This window comes from Uloborus diversus, chromosome 10 (genome assembly GCF_026930045.1).
Source record: "Uloborus diversus isolate 005 chromosome 10, Udiv.v.3.1, whole genome shotgun sequence".
NCBI classification, from domain to species: Eukaryota; Metazoa; Arthropoda; class Arachnida; order Araneae; family Uloboridae; genus Uloborus; species Uloborus diversus.
Window position 1 is genome coordinate 117,614,931 of NC_072740.1, and position 20,934 is coordinate 117,635,864.

General features: G+C 33.1%; 1 protein-coding gene across 1 annotated transcript in view; it reads left to right on the top strand.

Annotated features, from left to right (window-relative positions):
* The window catches only part of LOC129231232 (homeobox protein Hox-C4-like), a 160,803-nt gene extending 149,094 nt beyond the window's left edge, over positions 1-11,709 (top strand). Inside the window, exon 5 of the transcript XR_008581228.1 lies at positions 11,663-11,709. The gene's annotated coding sequence lies outside the window, so the exon portion shown is untranslated. The remainder of the gene's footprint in view (positions 1-11,662) is intronic.
* The last annotated feature ends 9,225 nt before the right edge of the window (positions 11,710-20,934 follow it).

Genomic DNA, 20,934 nt, shown 5'->3' on the forward strand with positions numbered 1-20,934 from the left:
GGTTTATTTACTTATATATTATTATTATTATTATTATTTAATTGCTTTAAAATAAAGCGTAATTACTATTATCAATATAATCTGCCACTTAGCCCAATGTGGATCAATGCCTCTCTTCGAAGATTTTTCCACTTCTTAGTAGCTTTCAATCTCCTAGTTCTCGTCAATTGATGCAAATATTTTTTTAGCAATACGTTCGGAAGTCTTTTTGTGATTTCCCCTCTTAAAGTTTCGCAAATAGATCATCTGCACTGCACATTTTATACCAACTGAAATATTAACTAAATCAAGAAGAAAACGGCTGTTAGTGCACTTGCAGCCGTTTTGCCGACCAACATAATGAAGCTTTTATTTAATGATTTATTTTTTTAACTTGCTCTACAGCAGTCTCTGTCAGGGCCGCCACTAAGATATTTTTTGTCTCATAACAGGAACCCTTTTTCCTTTGCAATAGTTATTTAAAAATTTCAATATTTGTCCCATACAGTTCCTTGTTTCTAGATGCCTCACATGTTCTTCCGTCGAAACCAAACATACTAACAAAATACCTTACAGTTCCAGGAACTATAAAATAGACATCTGGAAGATGTTATTTATTTCAAGTGCTTCTAAAAACTGACGCCACAAAGACGTCATAAATGTCATGTTCTGCAGACTCTCGAACCTCTCCGTGACACCATCAAGGGGTTAAGCTCTTCAAATGATTAAAAGTGTTTTCGTTCCCTGGAAACCTTTTGACTTTTTTCGGTTTGAGTTTGAAAATAGCGGACCACCAGCAGCTAGCTAACATTGCAATTAGTAGTTGACACTTCACTAATAGTTGACACTTTTAAACAATAAGCTGAAAGGTAAGCAATACAAATTGAAACACTAATTGTAATGTTGATTAAAAAAGCATAAAACGAAGAACTAAATGGCTTTAAGATCAAAACTGAGGCGTTGACATTGAAAAGGGTGTAAGTCAAAAACCCTATTAAATAAGGTTGAATTCTTATTTCATATAATTTTCAAAAATTTGAAGACCGGATGCATCTGCAATTCGGAACAAGGAAACAAGAAGAAACTGTTTTTTGACTTACGCCTTTTTTAATGTCAACGCCTCAGTTACAAAATGGTGTTCAAATTTTTAGTGCTTTTCTTTTCATCTTTTTTATTTATAACTAGAAAAATCGCCCTCCATGACGGGTGAAAATTGCTTCTACATTTGAAAGAAGCAGTTGCCCGTTTGGTGTATTTTGGCAGTTGAAATTTTAACCCTAACTCCGGTGGATGAACCCTAAACTCCAGTAGATAGCGTTCATTGCTGAACACATTTTCGTTTCTTCATTCCCCTGAAATGACACAGTCTTACCAGCAAAACAGTTAAGTTACTGGATCCAGTTCAGCCATGTCACAATAAAGCCTTTCCCTGCATGTTAAACATTACCAAAACATATTATCAAATCATCATGCCGTGGCACGAGTTTCATTGTTGATGACGTCAGGAGCGGTACTCGATCATTGGCTATTATTATGAGAACTGCTCACTACTAGTTACAGTGTTAACTGCTGGTGGCCAGGGACACCCCGCAGGAGGTCCCGGTAGGTCTCTGTGACTTCCCGAAAATTTCCTTTTTTTGGCGAAGTTTAGAGTTTCATTCGGCAAAATTATCATCATTCGGCGAAATTTGGAGTTCCATTTGGCAAACATTATCATAATTCGGCGAAATTTGGAGATCCATTCGGCAAAATTATCATCATTCGGCGAAATTTGGAGATCCATTCGGCAAAATTATCATCATTCGGCGAAATTTGGAGATCCATTCGGCAAAATGCGAATTTCGGTCCTCCCAAAAATTTAAGTCCGGGGCGCCCCTGCTGATGGCTTTACCCAATTAAAATCTTTGATTGAAACAATAAGCAATTTTGGTTCAATATCTTTCATAGAATGCGATTTGCATAAGCTCGGTGAAAGGAAAAAAAACATTGAAACACGAAGCAAAGGAATAAAAGAAAAAAAAGCGCCGAGAAGACAAACTAACCTGCTTTCTAATTTTATTGCGGTAAAAGCGATAAGAGGGACAGATCGGCAAACACAAGTTCTTTCTCCAACAAGACGAATGGCCAGATAAATAGCTGAGAGAGCGAAAAAAAATTGCGCCGAGACAGCAATGGGCAGATAATAATAATAAAAAAAAAAAGCGAAACCACTTTCAGCAGAGAGAGTTTAAAAGTGTTTTATTTCAGTAGCAGCTACCGTAATGATTACGGAGAAGTGTTTGAAATATGAGCGACTCTAAAGGGCCCTAGTGTAATGGACGGGCTCACACAATCGTAAATCACGCGTTTCTGTGAGCCGCTTTCTGGTACGTGGATAGAATAATGGATGGCCGCGGCGAACCACCTGCTAACAACCGAACTTAACCCTGCTCATATTAGCAAAAGCTGTGGGGTCACTATGTAAACACACAAAAATCAAATTAGCTAATCCCTACCGCCTGTAGTGTCATAGCCCGTTTTATGGCGACACATTAGCGCCCGTTTCGCAGTTTGTCATTCTAAGGAATCGCTGGCTCGACTTTCTTTATCTGCGCTTTTGTTTTTGAAAGCTTCATTAGCTTCCTTTTTAATGATCACTTTACGATCTAGCGGAAAGAGCTGCCGGACCGATTAAAATATAACTGTTCCTGGATTGAATTGGGCTTCTGTCCATGCTGAAAGGATAATGATTGGATTTCTTTCATCGCGATTATTATTTCAATGTCACATCCTATTTCCGATTTTTATTACAATGAATGTCAGTTTTAATTAAGTGACATCCTGAATCCCCCCTCCCCTCCGAATGCATATTGTAATCTACTTCAATTGCTAAATAAAGACTCGTTTTTCTCATAATTTGGCTGAACTTTGGTGATTAAAAAAACGTTCCATGAAACTCCTTAATACTTATCTTACGATTTTATTTGATTACGTTGATATGATATCAGTTGCGCAAGTTTTTTCTGGGCAAATTAAACTAAAACTGTAAGTATATTTTAACTTTTTAACTTCGTTAGCAACCTATCTAATCTACATCCCCCCCTCCCATTTTTTTATACAGTGAGTGTTTTGTGTGATTTGCATATCAGCTTTAACCGTAACTTGATTTTTGTGTGTAATCTATAAATAGCATCTCATATTATTTAACTGCCGACTCGCTCAGGCTTGTAACTGTTTATGTTGTGCTTTTAAAAAAGATTCATTATATACAACGTCATTGTAGTAATCCCGAGGTGGTGGGTTCGATTCCCGCCCGTTGCCCTGGTTGTAACTTCCTTCTCTGTGCTGTTAATTCTGTCCTACACTATGTGCCTGTATTGTGCTATCTGTCATATTGGACGTGAGTTCATAAACGGGTCCTGTGTGACCAAGTACGCGAACTCGAAATATATGTTATCAATAAACCAGATAAACCAATTAAATCCAACATGGCGCAGTCGTACTCGAACTTACGTGCATAAAACAAATTAATTTGTTTAAATTGAAGCAATGGAGTTGTCCATAAAACCATCAAGAAGTTTAAACTTAATTGGAAATTTGGCCGAAGAATGTTGTAGATTTCGTTAGAACTTTGAAATTTTTCTGAAAGCCGCAGGCTATGTCGAGAAAAAAATTGACTATGTTAAAGTCGCAATATTGCTGAATTGCGTTGGTGAAGAAGCAGTGGAATTGTTCAATACATTTCAGCTTACTGATGTCCAACAAAGTAAATATGAAGATGTTTTTGCTGCCTTCGAGAATTATGCAAACCCCAGACAGAATATTGTAGTGAAAAGATACATTTTCAATTGTCGTAAACAAGAACGTGATGAGAAATGTGATGAATTTATAACAGATTTAAGAAAATTAATCAAACATTGTGAATATGGAGCTTTAGTGGAAAGTATATTACGCGATCGTATTGTTTTGGGAATAGCTAATAGAAGCATTCAGGAAAGATTGCTGCGAGAAACTGATTTATCCCTGCAAAAAACCATAGAGATATGCAGAGCTGCAGAACTGAGCAAACAGCAGTCTGATATTATACAACGGAAAGAAGAAATTAATCTCCTAACGAGAAATGACTGTACAGCAATCACACACACAGTGCTTCGCGAAATAAATGAATCGGTAAAATCTGACTTGTAGCGTAAAAAGAGTGACTAGCTATTTGTGCAAGAAATGTGGCAGGCAACATTCAAAAGGACAGTACTTTGCGTACGGGAAACAGTGCAATTTGTGCAAGGGACTAAATCATTTCGCTATATGCTGTAAATATAAGTCAAAAGCTGTGAATTCGATTCAAGAGAATTTCATTGTTGATTCTGTTTTCAATGACGGTAATTCATGTTGGACGCATAAAATAGAGGTAGGAAATAAAATTTTGATATGTAAGTTATATACAGTGTAAACGTCATCCAAAATGTTTTTAATTCCTGGAATTGTAGTAATAATGTTAGACCTATTAATTTAATGTTGGAAGCATTTGGTGGAAGTCAAATTAAGCCAATAGGCGTTGTTAATTTAGAATGTAAAGTAGGAAATATCGATAAATGTTTAGAGTTCGTTATTGTGAACGAAGTTCTGGAACGATACTTGGATTGTCCGGCTGTGAGGAATTCGGTTTTGTTAAAAAACATAATATTAATAGCATTGAATTAAGGGAGGGAAAATCCTTTTATTGGAAAATATAAATATGTTTTTGAAGGTTTAGGAAAATTTAACTTAACATGTGCAATAAAAATAGATGAAAATGCACAACCTGTCGCTAGATCACCAAGAAGAGTTCCAGAATCAGTTAAATTAAAACTAAAAGATAAATGTGCTTGAAAAAGATGGTATAATTAGTAGAATTAAAAATCTAGATGGTTGGAAAAATAATTTAGTGATTGTCGAAAAACAAGATGGTAATTAGGGTATGTTTAGATCCCCAGGATTGAAATAAAGTAATAAAAATAGAATATCATTTAATACCGACTGTTGATTAATTAATACCTAAGTTGTGTAACAAAGCTGTTTGCAGTGTACTTGATTTAAAAGATTGGTTTTATCAAATAAATCTTGATAACGCATCAAGTAAGCTTTGTCAGTTTAGTACTCCATTTGGTTGTGTTTATAAATTTAATCGATTACCCTTCGGGATTTCCGTAGCCCCCGAGCTGTTTCAAAAATGTAATGAAACTTTGGTGACAATCCAGGTGTATTAATAGATTTTGACGATTTGCTAATTTATGCGGAAAATGACAAAGAACATGATGAGATTTTGAGTAAAGTTATTGAAAGAGCTAGAAAGTTAAATATTAAGTTTAATTTAAAAAATTGCAATTTACAGTAAATGAGGTTAAATATCTTAGACATGTGTTTAATAAGTTTGGTATAAAAACTGATCCCGACCAGGTAAAAGCCGTATTGAATTTGCAAATACCCACTAATAAAAAAGAGTTACAGGAAATTTTAGGTATGATTAATTACTTAAGAAAACTTATTCCTAATATGTCTGAAACTAATGCCCATTTAAGAGACTTATTAAAAACATCTGTACATTTTGACTGGTTACCAATATATACTAGAGTTCTTAATTAACTAAAAAATAAGGTTAGTAAAGCTCCTGTCTTGGCAAATTTTGATTCTACCAAACCAATTATATTACAGTGTGACAGTTCAAAAAATGGGTTAGGGTGTTGTTTAATGCAGAATGGTCAACCTTTTGGTTTGGCATCTAGGGCTTTGTCTACCGCTGAACAAAATTATGTTCAAATTGAAAAATAGTACTTAAGTATCGTATTTGCGACTAAAAAGTTCAATAATTTTATATATGGTAAGAAAATAATTGTGCAGAATGATCATAAACCTCTTGCATCAATTCATAATAATGTTGTTAATGTATTATCATGTAGACTGCAACGAATGAAACTGAAATTGCTTAAATATGATGTTGATGTAAAACATGTACCAGACAAAAATCTATATGTATCCAATTTACTATCCAGATGAAATTGATAATGATGAGTTCTTAAAAGAGATAGTACATTGTGTTAAAGCTACTAGACATTTGAAGGTTAGTGAAAGAAGACTAAGAGTTAAGAATATACTTTTAAGGATCTAATATTAAGTAATTTGGTGTCATTGTGTAAAAATGGCTGGCCTCGTACTAAAAATATTGTTCCTGAAAATGTTAGATTTTATTTTAAGTTGAGGTAGGATCTTTTTGAGAGGGACGGGAAAGTGTTTTTAAATAATAAAATTATTGTTCCCAATGAGCTTCGAAAAGAAATGCTTAGCAAAATTCGCGAAGGACATTTTGGTATGGATAAAAGTGACTCCAGTGCAAGACAAATTTTTTATTGGCCAGGTATGAGTAACGATATTGAAAATTTAGTTGCTAAATGTTCTATTTGTGAAAAATATAGTTCAAGTAAATGTAAAGAACCGCTCGTATCTCATGAGATTTTGTCATTACCTTTTGAAAAAGTAGGGTGTGAACTTTGAATTTGGCAAAAAAGATTACTAAGTGCTTACGGATTATCTAACAAAATGATTAGAAATCGGTCCAATACTAGTAAACAAACGACTGAAGTAATTAATAGCTTGAAAAACATATTTAGTACTCATGGCATTCCTAGATTCGTTGTTGCAGATAATATGCTTTTTGGTTCTAGGGAATTTAAAAAAATTACATTAGATTGGGATTTTAAAATAATCAATAGCAGTCCAAGGTATCCTAAATCTAATGGCAAAGCGGAAAATGGATTGCTAAAAGTATACTTAAAAAATGTTACGAGTCCAATCGAGATATCTACATCGCGCTCATAGAATACAGAAATACACCTGTTAAAGGTTTAGATTTTCCCCCATCCCAAGTCCTAATGAGTAAAAAAAATCGTACTAAACTGCCAATAAGTAGAGAGTTGTTAAAACGTGAATTACAATTTAACCTTCAGGATAAAATTATTAAAAAGCAACAAATAAGTAAGCTATATTATGATAAAACTTCTAAAAAACTTGAGGATCTTCATAAAGTTCAAAAAATGTTAAATTCGTAATGGTAACAAATGGGAAAGCGGTAAAATAGTTAGAAAAGATGGAAGAGCTTCGTAATTACTGGGTGAAACAAGAAAATAATCGTGTAATAAGGCGAAATATATATATAGGTGCCATTTAAGATCTTCCTATAATGAGCCCAGTTTTAGATTTAATAGCGATATGGATGGTTCTACAAAAATGCTGAAAAAAAAAAAAATGCTGAAAATGCTGGTATAAATGCTGAAAATGTAGCAGGTGATTTAAATATCGATTTGGGTGCTGAGAATTCAAACAATAATTGCCCTGGAATGAACTCAACACATTATGTAACAAGATATGGAAGAACTGTTAGACCACCAGATACGTATGTTGCACAGGTAAAATAGTTTGAACTGTAAATACTTGAATTGGTTTGTGTATATAGTTTGGAAAACGAAGGTGTTTTATGTGATTTGCATATCAGCTTTAACTGTAACTCGATGCTTGTGTGTAATCTATAAATGGCATTTCTTATAATTTAACTGCAGACTCTTGCTCAGGCTTGTAACTGTTTAGGTTGTGCTTTTAATAAATGTTCATAAAATACAACAGTGAGTTCTGATTCAACAGTTTGCTGAAAAAAAAAAAGGCTTGATGGGCTCATACAAAACCACTCTGCCTCAAATGTGAAAAACTAACATATAAAAGTTTTTGAATTATTTATTTCAACGTTGGGTTTGGTTAGAGAGGCTTATTGCCAGTATTAAAATTACTGCATGCTTAAAAATATGATTTTAATTGGAATCATTTGAGAAAATTTGATTCCGCCCATGCGATTCTGACAAAATGACATGAGCAGATATGGTGATTTTAATCGGAACAACTTTGAGGATATTTAATGTCTCTCTTCGAGACATTGTCAGATGTAGTTTCTTAGTCAGAATGACCCGGGAGAATGTCATGCTTCCACTCGAAATCTCGCCTAAATTCATATCGGTATCAGAAGAGAGGATTTAAAAACTTCAATCAAAATTACACACTCATCTGGGCAGAGATTTGAGTAATTTTGATTACCCAACCAGACTTAATAATCGAAATCATTCTTACTCACTCATACACACCGAAGGAAGTATGACTGTAATTTGAATACTTTGGGAAGATTCAATGATATCAATCGACATAATCCAAGTAGATATAAGTAGATACTTTAATTTTACCTTTATGGATTTTCATGCAACCAAAATCATGAGTGATTTTAATCGGAATCATTCGGGAAAAGTTAAAAGCTCGGGTACAGGGTAGGGTTTAGTTTTACACATATACTTACACTTATTATAGTCGAGCCTCGATTATCCGAACCTGTCAGAACCGGTCCTAATTTGGATAAGCCAAATAAATAAAGTTCGAATAGTTAGGCAAGCAACTTTAGGGATACTTTTGACTGCTTAAAAACCGGTTAAATACACTCGTTAATGCATGAAATTTACGTTTTCAATCAAATTTAGTTAGTGAATAGATGGATTTTAACAATAGGGTACAGTTTTCCTTTGTGGTTAAAATGAAATGAAGGAGAGGGGGGCTCAGCAGAGCCAAGCACTGCGACCAGAGGTCTATTGTACTAAACCCCAAACAAAAATCTTTAAAAAGACCAGTAGCCGTAGCAAAGATTAGCAGGCATTTAATGGGAATATCATAGATTTCCCAAGGATCAAGTAAAAAGGCGGCCAAGATGTTCAAACCTATAGGCAGAAAAGGTATCACAATCACTTCCTTTGTGGTTAATCCAAGCTAGGATTAAGCTGTTAGAATTATGTGTGCCTTGATCTTGATTCCTCTAAGTCTTTTTTCTCTTATATATTGGAAGAATATTTTCAGTTTTGCTTTGCTTAGTGGGGGGAAAAAAAGAAAAAAACCAGCTGGTGTGTTCGGATAAACGGACAATTCGGTTCTTGGCGTTCGGATAATTGGTGTTATACTGTATATAATTCATAAACTAATGGGAAAATTTAAGAAAACGATATTCATGTACTTCCTTTAAAAATTACCTATGGCATAAACTTTTATTCCTCAATGAAGGGAATGTGAATTTTAAATAAGCAAGAAAAAATCAGTTTTGATTAGAAATATCATTCTGGACTAAATTGTTTCATTTATTTTTATAATTGAAAATAGTCTTGATTATTTAGATTCAACCTTCTAATAATGGCTTCGGCGTCGGAAAAAAGTTTGACGTCACAAACAAGACATAGCTGTTTTCAGCTACATAAACTACGCGGTTAGTTTTTTTTTGCTTGTGAAACTCATATTATCTCTAACCCGATCGAAAGTCAAACATTAATACTTAAACATACATTGTGTGTATAATTTTTAATTTGAGATTTTTCTTATTTTCAGATTTCAGTGCTGATATTCGCATTACTATTTTATAATAATAATACGAGTAGCGCCATTAAGATGATTAAAAATATTATGTATTAACAATTCCTCAACTGCACTATTTATGTCCTTTCAAATTACAGCTGCTCATAATTTAGATCCCATGAAGCACTTTGTTTACGTTTTCGTAATTAAGAGTAATTTCACTTAATTTTTACTCATTACAGTCATAATTAAGCAAATTTCAAAATAAAAAATGACATTGGGTCACTTTTTCATGAAGTACACTTAAGAAAAATGCGATTAGTCCCTCCCCTGGGGCTGCGGTTTTTTAAAAAATATTTTTAATTACTTCAACGCAGAGCTTTTTCAAATTAAACATTTTTCAAATGCACATTTTGTATCAAGCCTCTACTGCAATACAAATTTCCCCCAAATTTATATCCAGACAAGAGTAGGGGTTTTGTTTAAAATAATTACTATATGATGCATGTACTAATATTTTAATGTCTACAATAAAGAATGTTAAACTTTATTCAGTTCTAACTTTGCTATCTATGATAAAGAGAATTTCTATTTTAGTAATGATATTTTTGCGAGAAATTGTGAAGTAAAAGAAATAATTTCAGAATATATTTTGTGACATATTTTACTGCACCGACCAATACATACATGCTCTAGCACAACCAGAATTTACCTTCGGGGAGGGGGAGGGGTCGTAACTGTTTTTACGTGCATATAAACTACTGCACACCCATAAAAGTGCAGGTTGCATATAACACCTGTTTGGTGTGAAACGTTGTAGCACCAGCGACACCGTTTGGCTCACTGCCAGGGGGTGCCATTGGGTACCACAATGGCACACTTAACGAGGTGCCGCTAGTGCCACAACGTTTAACCCTAAGAGGTGCCATATGAAATCCGCAGTTTAAAGTTTACCGAATTGGAAATGTATGTTAAATTCAAGGGCTAAAACATAAGTAATAGAATTCTAAAGTAACTTTTGAGAATTTTATTATGTGTAAGACATCACTAATTATTAATTTAAATGTTGTGCGCAGTTTTATTTTTAAGGATTAGACGATCAAACATGCAAGTTAGTAAAATGAGTTAATATTTTAATTATTTGAAGCATTTAAATAAAATTAAATCACGGAGTCCAACATTAATCAAATCATTGACTTATTTAATTTGATGCGTACAAAGTCTTTAATTAGCTTAATTTCACAGTACATTTTTTGATTCCCAGTCTTTTTATAGTGTTTTTATTTAATGGGTTCTGCGCTGGACTTTTTCTCTAATTGGTTTATAAATCATTCCCTTTGCAGCGAATGTCGTTTGCACTAATAACTCCATTAAGTTAATGTTATTTCGGTTAATACGGAATTAAATTAGCAGAATCTTTTGCTTGATTCTCTCGGGTTGGAATTGCGGATGAAACGCAATGTGCTATCGTGTGGAATTTTAAAATTGATTAGAGTGTCTAGGCATTTTCTTTCGCATTTCTTGTCCTTTAAAGATTTTTCAGTAGTAAAGTTTTATTATTTAAGATTAGCACGTAGCAAAATATTTCGTTGAAAATAGAATTTTAGTAATAGATTAGTTAGAGAATAGATTTTTAGTAAACTTTTCCTTTTTTTCAGTACCTTTCAGAGATATATAATGTGTGTGTGTGTTTCACGTAATATCTTTTATAGGCATGCCGTATTTCGGGGGTAAATTTTGTCATAGATAATTGTAAAAAATGTTTTTACATTTATCTACGACAATTGTGCGAAAATAATTTTTTCTCGACCTTTATGAAAGTCTAGAAACTGCTTTAAAAATTTGCTCCATATCGTAAGGGGCAAAATTAGTGGTCGTCAACGGCCCCAGGTTGACTTATTTTTTAAAATGGCAACTGAAATTTTTCTATCAATAGCCGAATGCCATTAAAAAAAATAATGACTAAAAGTGTACATCAAACACTAATTATATTACTTACATTAAGAAATGAGTTAAGATTATTTATTTCACCAATTAAAAACAATGTAATTCGCTTCGTACTTTGAGTCAAAAAAAAAAAAAAAAAAGAAAGAAAAAGTGGTTACTATTTCTAAAAGTTGCTGGCCCTTTACTATTTCGGGTTTTTTTTTTTTTTTTAAATCTCAGCGGCACTTTATTTATTTATAGTGCTTGCACTTATTAGAATAACTCCATCAGTTCCATTAATAAATTATTATTATAGAAAAAAATCTTTAAACTTGCAATATATTTGTCTGAATGGTTTTCTCTTTTCTCCTTTCAGAATGATTAGCAGCACTATAACAGAGCACATAAGGATACTAAATTTTGAATGCAACAACGAAAAGGTAAGAATATTTATAATAATGATTTCGTTACTTAGTTACTTCCATTAAACTCTTGATTCTCCTACAAAAAATACTTCAATGTAAGCTGAGTCAGAATAATGACTTCAACTGCTAAAGATTTTAAATTACTCGGAACATTTTTAAAAATACCGTAAGAGATTTGTAATAAGCGGACATTGTAAATATTTTATTATTTTGTTACAAATAAAAAATAATACAGATCAGATTCTAGAACAGAATAGCTTCAATTATCCGAACTCCTCCCTCCGAATTGCTGATTATCCGAAACGCTTTCCGAATTTTAGGGGGGAAAAGACAGAAACGGCATTGCGATTCGCAAAATAATGTTTCTGCTTTCGTTCTATTCCCTCCATCAATCTAGCAAAACAGTTGACTAGAACAGATGTATTCAGCAAGCAATGATTTTCATACGTACATAACTAATTTACAACAGTTGTAAGCACATGTAAAAGTTTTGACTTTTCATTAATTAACTAAAAGCTCATTTTCTTCAAAAAATATATTTTTTAATCTCATTTTCAACACAACGGTAGTTTATAAAAAAAAATGGAATTCTTCGAAAATATTCCAATTATCTTAATTTTTGATTAGCTGTCCCAATTGATTTGGGTAATTAATGCTTTAATTTTAGTTTCGTCAAATATGACCTGTGTCTAATTCAAAACAACTGACGTTTCATACGGAATTTTTGCGTCAGTTTTGTGATTGGAAAAAAGCAAACTTGTTACAGTAAAACCTGTGTAAGTTGACCACTTGCGGTGCAGCACTTTGGAGGTCAACTTTGACAGGTGGTCAACTTATAGAGGGTAGTAATGAAAACCTTTTTTTTTTTTTTTTTTGGTCATTTCTTGTCCTATGCATTCATTTTTAACTAATTGGAAGACTTTAAAACGATAAGAAAAAATATTGTTTTAATATATTTAGAGGTTATTTACCAGAATGACTCGTAAAGTTTCATACAAATTTAAAATTTCGGTGAATCGATCAAAAAAAAAAGCCTCATTACTAATGAAAAACAACTTACTTGATATTAATAATTCCTAAAAATTCATAAGTCAAAAGTGACTCAAATTCTTCATTTGATTTTTTCTTGAACATTTGTAACCATGGTAATCTAGTTTTCAACGAAATAACTCCTTACTGAGGTTTGGCGCATTTTCTGTTACCTAACATCAGCCCAATGTTTTTCGATGGAAACATAAATATTCATAGGATTTTCTAAAATGTCTGTTTATTTATTTGAGGCATAACTGATGAAACCTTTAGCACAATCTAATGCTTTTGCCTAGTGGTCAACTTACAAAGGGTTTTTTACAATACTCAAGACCAAATTTGGCGTACATTAGTGGTCAAGATAGACAGGTGGTCAAGATAGAGAGGTGGTCAAGTTACAGAGGTTTTCCTTCATTACATAAGATAGGACTAATTCCGTTCCTGACAAAAGCGGTCAACTTAGACAATTGGTCAACTTACAAAGGTGGTCAACTTTACAGGTTTTACTGTACTATGAAAACATTTAATGTGCTGGGTATGAAGTAAATCGCTTTAGACTGACTTCCCAAAAAATGAGTTCCAATGATTAAAACTATACTGGTCTACTGGGCTAAAAATCGTTATTTGTATTGCTGATAGTGATCAAAGAAAGGGGGTAAAATCAGTGTCTTATATGGCATAAGTGCTGGGGATAATAGCAGTTTGAATTGAGATGTTTGGGTTTCTTGGGAATCACCACAGCACATTGCAACTCGGCATGGTTTCACGCAATAGCACTTTTAACTAATTTACCTCTCATATAGTACAGTATACTGCCGTGTGCAGGTAAACGGCAGTATCTGCAGAAATGACTTTTTGAGATATTTGAAGAAACGCGTTTTGGATTCAATACTAACGATAGGGAAATGTTAGAATTAGACATCTTTTTCGCGCCTTTTTTTCAGCGGAAACCAAATAAGCGAGCTTGTACAATAAAGATACCGTACAATAGATGACAAAAATGTAAAAAAAATGAAAAATGAAAAATTTGCAGTTACTGCCCTTTACCTGCACACGGCAGTATATGCAAAGCATTTATGATATTATGTTTGCAGATTTGTTTTTGCAGGCTAAATTAATAATGCATACTTAAAGCTAGAAATTATTTCTTTTGAAAATTCAATGATGAGTCGCTATGGATTATTTCGTTAATGCACCACCAAGCACAGGTTATGTAAACTAACTTTCAGCAAGTTTTGTGGCAACAAAGATAATTAAATTTAGATTTTAAATCGATAGTTAGAACTTTTCTTTTTTTTTTTTTTTTTAGTTGTGTCACTTGTTTGCGAAATAATGACGACAACAAGATTAAATTTTCACCATAACCAATTATCGATTAAAAGTTGATGGCAAATTGTTCTATCATGAATTAAACAATTCCATATCATCTTTTTTTTTTCCTTTTTTTTTTGTTTTTTGTTTCTTTAAGAATGAAAAACTTACTTTAGAGTGAAAATAAAATAGTTTTTTTTTTTTTTTTTTGTAGACTTGAACTAAAAATATATTTGCATTGTCAACAGTCCTCGTGTGTTTTTTTACAACAAAATGTACTTATTAAATATTAAAACTCCTGAGACCAATTCATCCCGAAGCATTGGAGAAAAATTTGCTCAATAAAAGCTGCAGCCTGCTTAGTAAAACTTTTTGTTTACTCAATGGCAGTGTTCCAACCAGAATATTTTTCTAAAGCTTGCTTGTAACAATCTCATCTGTTTGCGACTTGCTTTGAACTTGCTTCAAGTATTGTTATATGAAATAAAAAAACTGCTACTTTTGACTAGCCACAACCAAGATTGTTGGAGCATAAAAAATCATAAAAAATATTTCCGAGTTATATTTTTACATATACTTCTCTTTGATGCTATTCTTACTCCTTTCTTTAAGTTAGATCATAACGGTCTCGGCAATGCTTTTTTTTACGAATTTTTTCCTTTTTTTTAATTTTTATGTTTCAAAAGTGTTTCTTTTTTTTTTCTTTTTTTGGTGGGTTTTTATTTGAATTTGCAAATGAAAGTTTTAGCGAAATAAAAACAGTTGTTTGTCATTTTCGATATCCAATGAATCGTACACCTTTATAAATTTGTTTAAAAAAATGTAAAATAATTATCGTGTTCAGCAAACAAACGTATGTTTAATAAAGAATTTAATTGACTGGAAATTTTAATGAGTAATGGTTTACAGCTTCATTAATAAGTAGTTGGTGAGTGTGCTATTTAGTGGAGTATCATATGTTGACCTTTTAAGCACTCGCTATTCATTTAAATTACGAATAAGTACATCTATGAGAATATCGATGAATAGTCGAGGTCATGTAGCCCAGGAAATGTTGTCTAAATTATATTTTAGTGCCTCTATAATACTTAACTACAAAATAATTGATTGCGATTAGAAATTTTATTTTCTTTCGCAGGATCGTATTCGATGTAAAGCAAAGAGTGAATTCTAGCTAATTATACGATTTTTATTTTAAAATATTCTCAACAGCACTTAATTTTGCACAGTGTGATAAATTTATAATTTTTCAAGCGAAATGTCGTTTAAATAAATGTTATTAGAAACGACAGAAATAAAAATCAGTATATAATGGTTTGCTGAACTTATTGAGGAGTTTATTGCAATATTTGATTAATATTTTTTAAATATTGGGTATGTATGTTCCGTTAACATCTTTTTGAAGAAAATAATTTATACCTTTCTTGTCTGTCAGAGCACTTTGTCACATTTGTGTCATTTTTCGCACTTTTCACACAGAAAAATCTGCACCGCGTGGAAATTTAGTATATCATCCTTAAGCATTCAATATTTATAGCAGAAGCATCTGTATTTATTTAAATTTTAGTTTCTGGAAGCAAATTGAACAAAATATTCTATTGTGCACGACATACAAATACAACTCAGAAAAAAACCCTCTTTACTGCAAACTTGAGGTAATCTAATGACTAAAAAGTACTTCTTCAGATTTTTAGAAATTAAGCACGGAAAATCTTCAGCTGGAATAAAACTAAGGCAACCTTTAATGTCTTGACGACTGCGCTTTGACTTCATATAGCCATCAAACTGCGTTTTCACAGACAGCAATAAAATTTGAAGCTAAAATACAGACACTAATGAATCGTGCACTAGCACCACATTAAATAATAGATTAGAAGTAATTCGTTGTCTCTTGCTTGCGATGAATGATCCGACTTGATTCTGACCACTTCTTCTCCTCCTTAAGGATCCAAACGAGTGCTTAACTCAAAAAAATAAGTAAATTCATCAATTTAGCTATCTTGTCTATCACAGCAGAATGACACATTTCTGTCAAATTCTGCACATTCATCAGATGCAAAAATCTGTGAGACCTTTCAATGTCATATTATCTCAGAACTACAGTATCAATCATTATCTCAGAACTATCAGTACATGCAAAGAGGAATCAACATTCTGATGATTATTTAAAATTTCAACAGTTTATTGAAGCACATTGAATAAAATATTCTATTGTGTACTACTCAGTTTGAAAAGAAAAAAACTGCCCGCTTTAATGCAAAATTTGGGTGCTTTATTGACTGAAAAATATTTCACCACATCTTCAGCAAGTAAGCATTTAAATTTTCAACGGGAATCAAATTGTGGCAACCTTTAATTTCTTGGCGATTGCGTTTCGACTTCTGAAACTAAAAATTCAGACACTAATGAACCGTGCACTAACACCGCATTAAATAGTAGATTAGAAGTACTTCGTTGTCTCTTACTTGCGATGAATGATCCGACTTGATCCTGACCTCTGCTTTACCCACTTTCTTCCTACCTCCCCAAGGAACCAAACGAGTGTTCAGCTCAATAAATCCTCTTTTCCTTCTCATTTCAGAAAGGTTTTTCTAGATCCCATTTAATCCTGTGATTCTTATCGCCTTCCACATTCTTGAATGGTGGCGTGAAAGACATCTTCTCTGCTATTGTCGTTTCTCTGCTTCGTGCTTAGATCGGTTCTGGAAGACAGTGCGCGTTTCACAGGACACGATTCACTGAATCTTCCACTTGTACTTGATGTCGAAGTGGGTTTACGCTTGCTTTCTTGCACTTTATGCAGTTCGTTTTATATTGTTTAATTAATAATGTCGGTTTTTCATTCAAAGGAAAAATATTCATTCAAAAACCAATTTCATTCGCAGAAAAGTTATAAATATATTTCTGTATCTTTCAACTGGGGTGCAAATAAAATTGAATCGTTTATTTCAAAAACCAGTCAAGCGTCAAAATTGCTAATTTTAGGAAAACATCTATGTCATTATATTAAATTATTCTTTATCATTGTTTTTTGAAAGAAATATACCTAAATATATATTTCTTTTAGTTTAAAGCATTGTAATCCTCATAGAAAAATTTTGATACGAAGGTGAAAATGCTTTTTCAAAATTTTCGAGTTTATCGCTTGACTGGTTTTTGAAATGAACGGTTTAATTATTAGCGGCAGGTAAAATTTTAATTGAAAAGCACAGCCCACTATTACACACAAGATTGTACACTGAACAGGGCTCGGCATATATAATCCCGTATTTGGAGAGTACTCTGTGTGAGTTGTGGTAGGGATACGGTGGCGGAAGAGTGGTATCGAAAGATAGCAGCATGCATGCCATTTGCAGTAGTTACATTGACGTGCCAAGGTGAACATCGTCATGTGTTGTGGGGGATATATTCGTAATGGTGGTTTTTGTTTACTACTCAACAAAAGAGTTTCACATTCGGTTACAACTTAGCTAACATGATCCTATTCGGCTAGAAAAACTGTTCACGTGGTAACTGTACAGGATTTTGCTTTGATTCATGTCAGAAAATCCCTGGGTAGCTGTGTGTTTTAAGTAAGGAACGCTTTGGGGATTCCTGGATGGACGCACCACATTTCACACATGTTGATCACATGCGTTACATTTTTCAGTACTGGAACAGTACGAGGTCGACTGGGCGCTTTTTTTTTTAGTGCAGTACCTAGAGTTTGACAAGCAAACATGACTTTTTTCTATCTTTGACAGGATCATGTCGACCAGATTGGAATCGAACACGAAATTATCGCTGAATAGCAATAATAATAAAAAAAAAGCCATCATTACGAACATACTCCTCTACAACACATGGCCACACTCACCTTGCCATGCCATTGCTACTACTGCAAATAGCACCTATACTGCAATTTTTCGATACCACTTCCACCACCGTATCCCCACCACAGTTCACACAACGTCCTCTCCGAATACGGGAGTTATATATGCCGCGAACCCTGTATTTAGATTTCCCGAAGAAGTAGTAATCAAACAATTATCTTGGTATTATAAGTTGAAATGCCAAGTTTATATTGAGTACGCTTATGTAACATGAATTATTTAAGTTTACATACTAACACAATTATTCAATTAATGAACATACTATTGCGAAGTTATTTACTTGTAGGGTTGTTGTTATAAATTTCTACATGTTAGATGTATTTTTTTATCATTATTATTATTTGCGTTTGTGAGCTTACATAGTCCATGAATGCAACCATGGGTACAGCTGATTTCAACTTTAATTGAAAAGCAGAGCTTACTACTACCATGGCAGTTATGTTTAGATTCCATATAGAGCAGTAGTATTTAAAAAAATATATCTTAGTAAGAGTAAAATACCAAGTTTATTACTTAAACTTACGTACTTATTTCTAGTAAGCTTACTTACAAACACAAGAAAAAAAGTGTATTAATCATTTCGAAGTTAGTTATTTGTCGGTAATTACCATTTATATGAGTTGTTTTTACTTTTTTAGTTATTTGAGTGGGAGTTGGAGAGGGGGGGGGGGGCGGCATGAACCGCACATTCATTATTTGGCCTCGTTGTTAGATCGCGTTGCAGGCTCTTTCCATTTTTTTTTTAGAATTACAAAATTTCTCATTAGAATCACAAAATTGAGTTTTAATTAGTTTTTTCATACCGGACCCCTTCCCAACCTAAGTGCAATTGATATAGTACCCCATAGCACCCACAAATGGAGACTATGTGAAGGGATGGGAGAGTCATCTTAAACATTTTTTGAATGCAACGTTGGGTGCATCTCCTTCAAATTAGGTGAATAGGCAAGTTTGAAGTAACGACTTCCATTTCGTCAATCTCAGAGGATCTTTCCATGCCTTGTACAGACATGGAACTAATAAAAAAAATATGAAATCAAAATTCTTTAAAAACCAAACTTAAATACTTAAATTCATCAAACAGATAAAACGTAGAAGATATCGCTTTCATCTTATTTACCCGATAACAAAGCTGAGAACTGAGAACTTCGATAAAAGTTGAATCAGTATTTGTAATGAGGTAGAATTTTGAAAATAAAATGCCAAAAGAGAAGGTAAACTAGTTTTATCTAAACATTTTACGTAAATTGTCACTGAAAGCAAGAGAAGAACATATCGCATAAATTTTAAATGTTAAGTTTGAGATTTTTTGCAAAAATTATACAGTGGTTGATATGTTTAAACCAGAATTTTTCACATCAATCAAAAATTGTCGTCATGTTTCATGAAGCTACAAGCTTTATTTCAAACAATGCTTTATCAAAAAAATAAATAAATAAATAAATAAAAAGAAAAAAAAAGTTTTACTTAAAACGTACAGATGGGTTTCATATACTTTTAGCATCAAAACCTCTTTTTTTAACGGTTTTTATTATTACTGTTTTTCATTTTTCCCTTCTCTCTTTCTGCTTCTTTTTTTTTTTTTTTTTTGGATAAATAAAACAATTTTTGATACAACAAAAGTTTTAACGTATTCCAACTCTTCCATTTAACAATTTTCTTAGTATTTAAATTGCCAGCGTTGAAAAGAAAATAAACAACTGCTCAGTAAAATCCAATATGTCCTTCCTGATTTAGCTCAATACCTACACAAGTCGAAAGAGTGGGGTAGGCCTTTGCCAATTATTTAATTCTCTGGGCAATTAATTCTGCTGGAAGATCCTTTGCGAATGCAAATCCACCGACTTTTAATCCTTTGAAGCTCAAAATTGGGAACGAGGGATTCCCTATCCCGGGAGGGGGTTTCTACGAATAAAGGGGTGAACCCAACGAGGGAGACTGCCCCCTCAAGGAGTGCGTAGGGGATGGTATTGGCATCGTCACCATCTCTGGAACGATTTATGGTCTTTTCCGCTATTGATCTGCCTGAAATTCCAGTAGGGGTAAAGATTTATGAGTATATTTTGTCTTCTTTCTGATGGACGCCACTTATAATTACGGGGGGTGCAGGGTAGGGAAGGTTTAGGCCAGACAAGTAACCTAGATGTTTACCACATTTGGCCGCTAGTTGCTGGATTTCGATTCTTCTAAGGAGTTCTTTTGATAAAAAAAAATATTACACCATTAAACCCTTTAAAGATGAAGCAATAAATTAAGCAATAAATAAATACCTCTGTGACGAGGAATAACAGGAAAAATCCAACGTTGTTTAGCACAAATAAGCAGATTACAGAATGCAAGTGTTTCGCGCTTTCAAGAAACCCCTTTTTCAATTCAAAGGTGTGAGCTTCAAGATGTAAAGGTAAGCTTTTACTGGATGTCTTTACATCTAGAAGCTCACACTTTTGAATTGAAAAAGGGGTTCCTTGAAACCCCGAAACACATGTATTCTGTACTTTGTTTATTTGTATTAACCAACGTTGGATACTTCCTGTTAGCCGTTAAAGGTTTGCCCAAGGAACTTGGGAAGAACGCTTATTAGTCCAGAACACAAAGCATATCTGGAAAATCATTAACTATTGATGCTTAAACGAGTGGTTATTTTCAAAAGTAAAATCATATGCAGTTTTATGTAAAAATTGAGTTGACTTATTAAGTTTAAGAGTACATGTTTATAACATTGACTGATGGATTTTGATTTCCTTAATGAATCTGTAGCTGTCGTTTTCTTTAAAAAAGTTTCTTTCTGCTATGATTTATTCAAATATGAATGAGTTTTTTGCACGCTTCTTATTTTAGATACGTTATAAAAATACACACATATATATATTTTTCAAATCACAACAACTCTACTCCTTAATAATATTATTTATGTGCTATAGTCATGAAAATTGCAATTTTTATGTAGAAAAAGATAAATGTAGAAGATAACTTAATCGTCGACAGCAAATAAAGTAGCAAAGACATTTCAA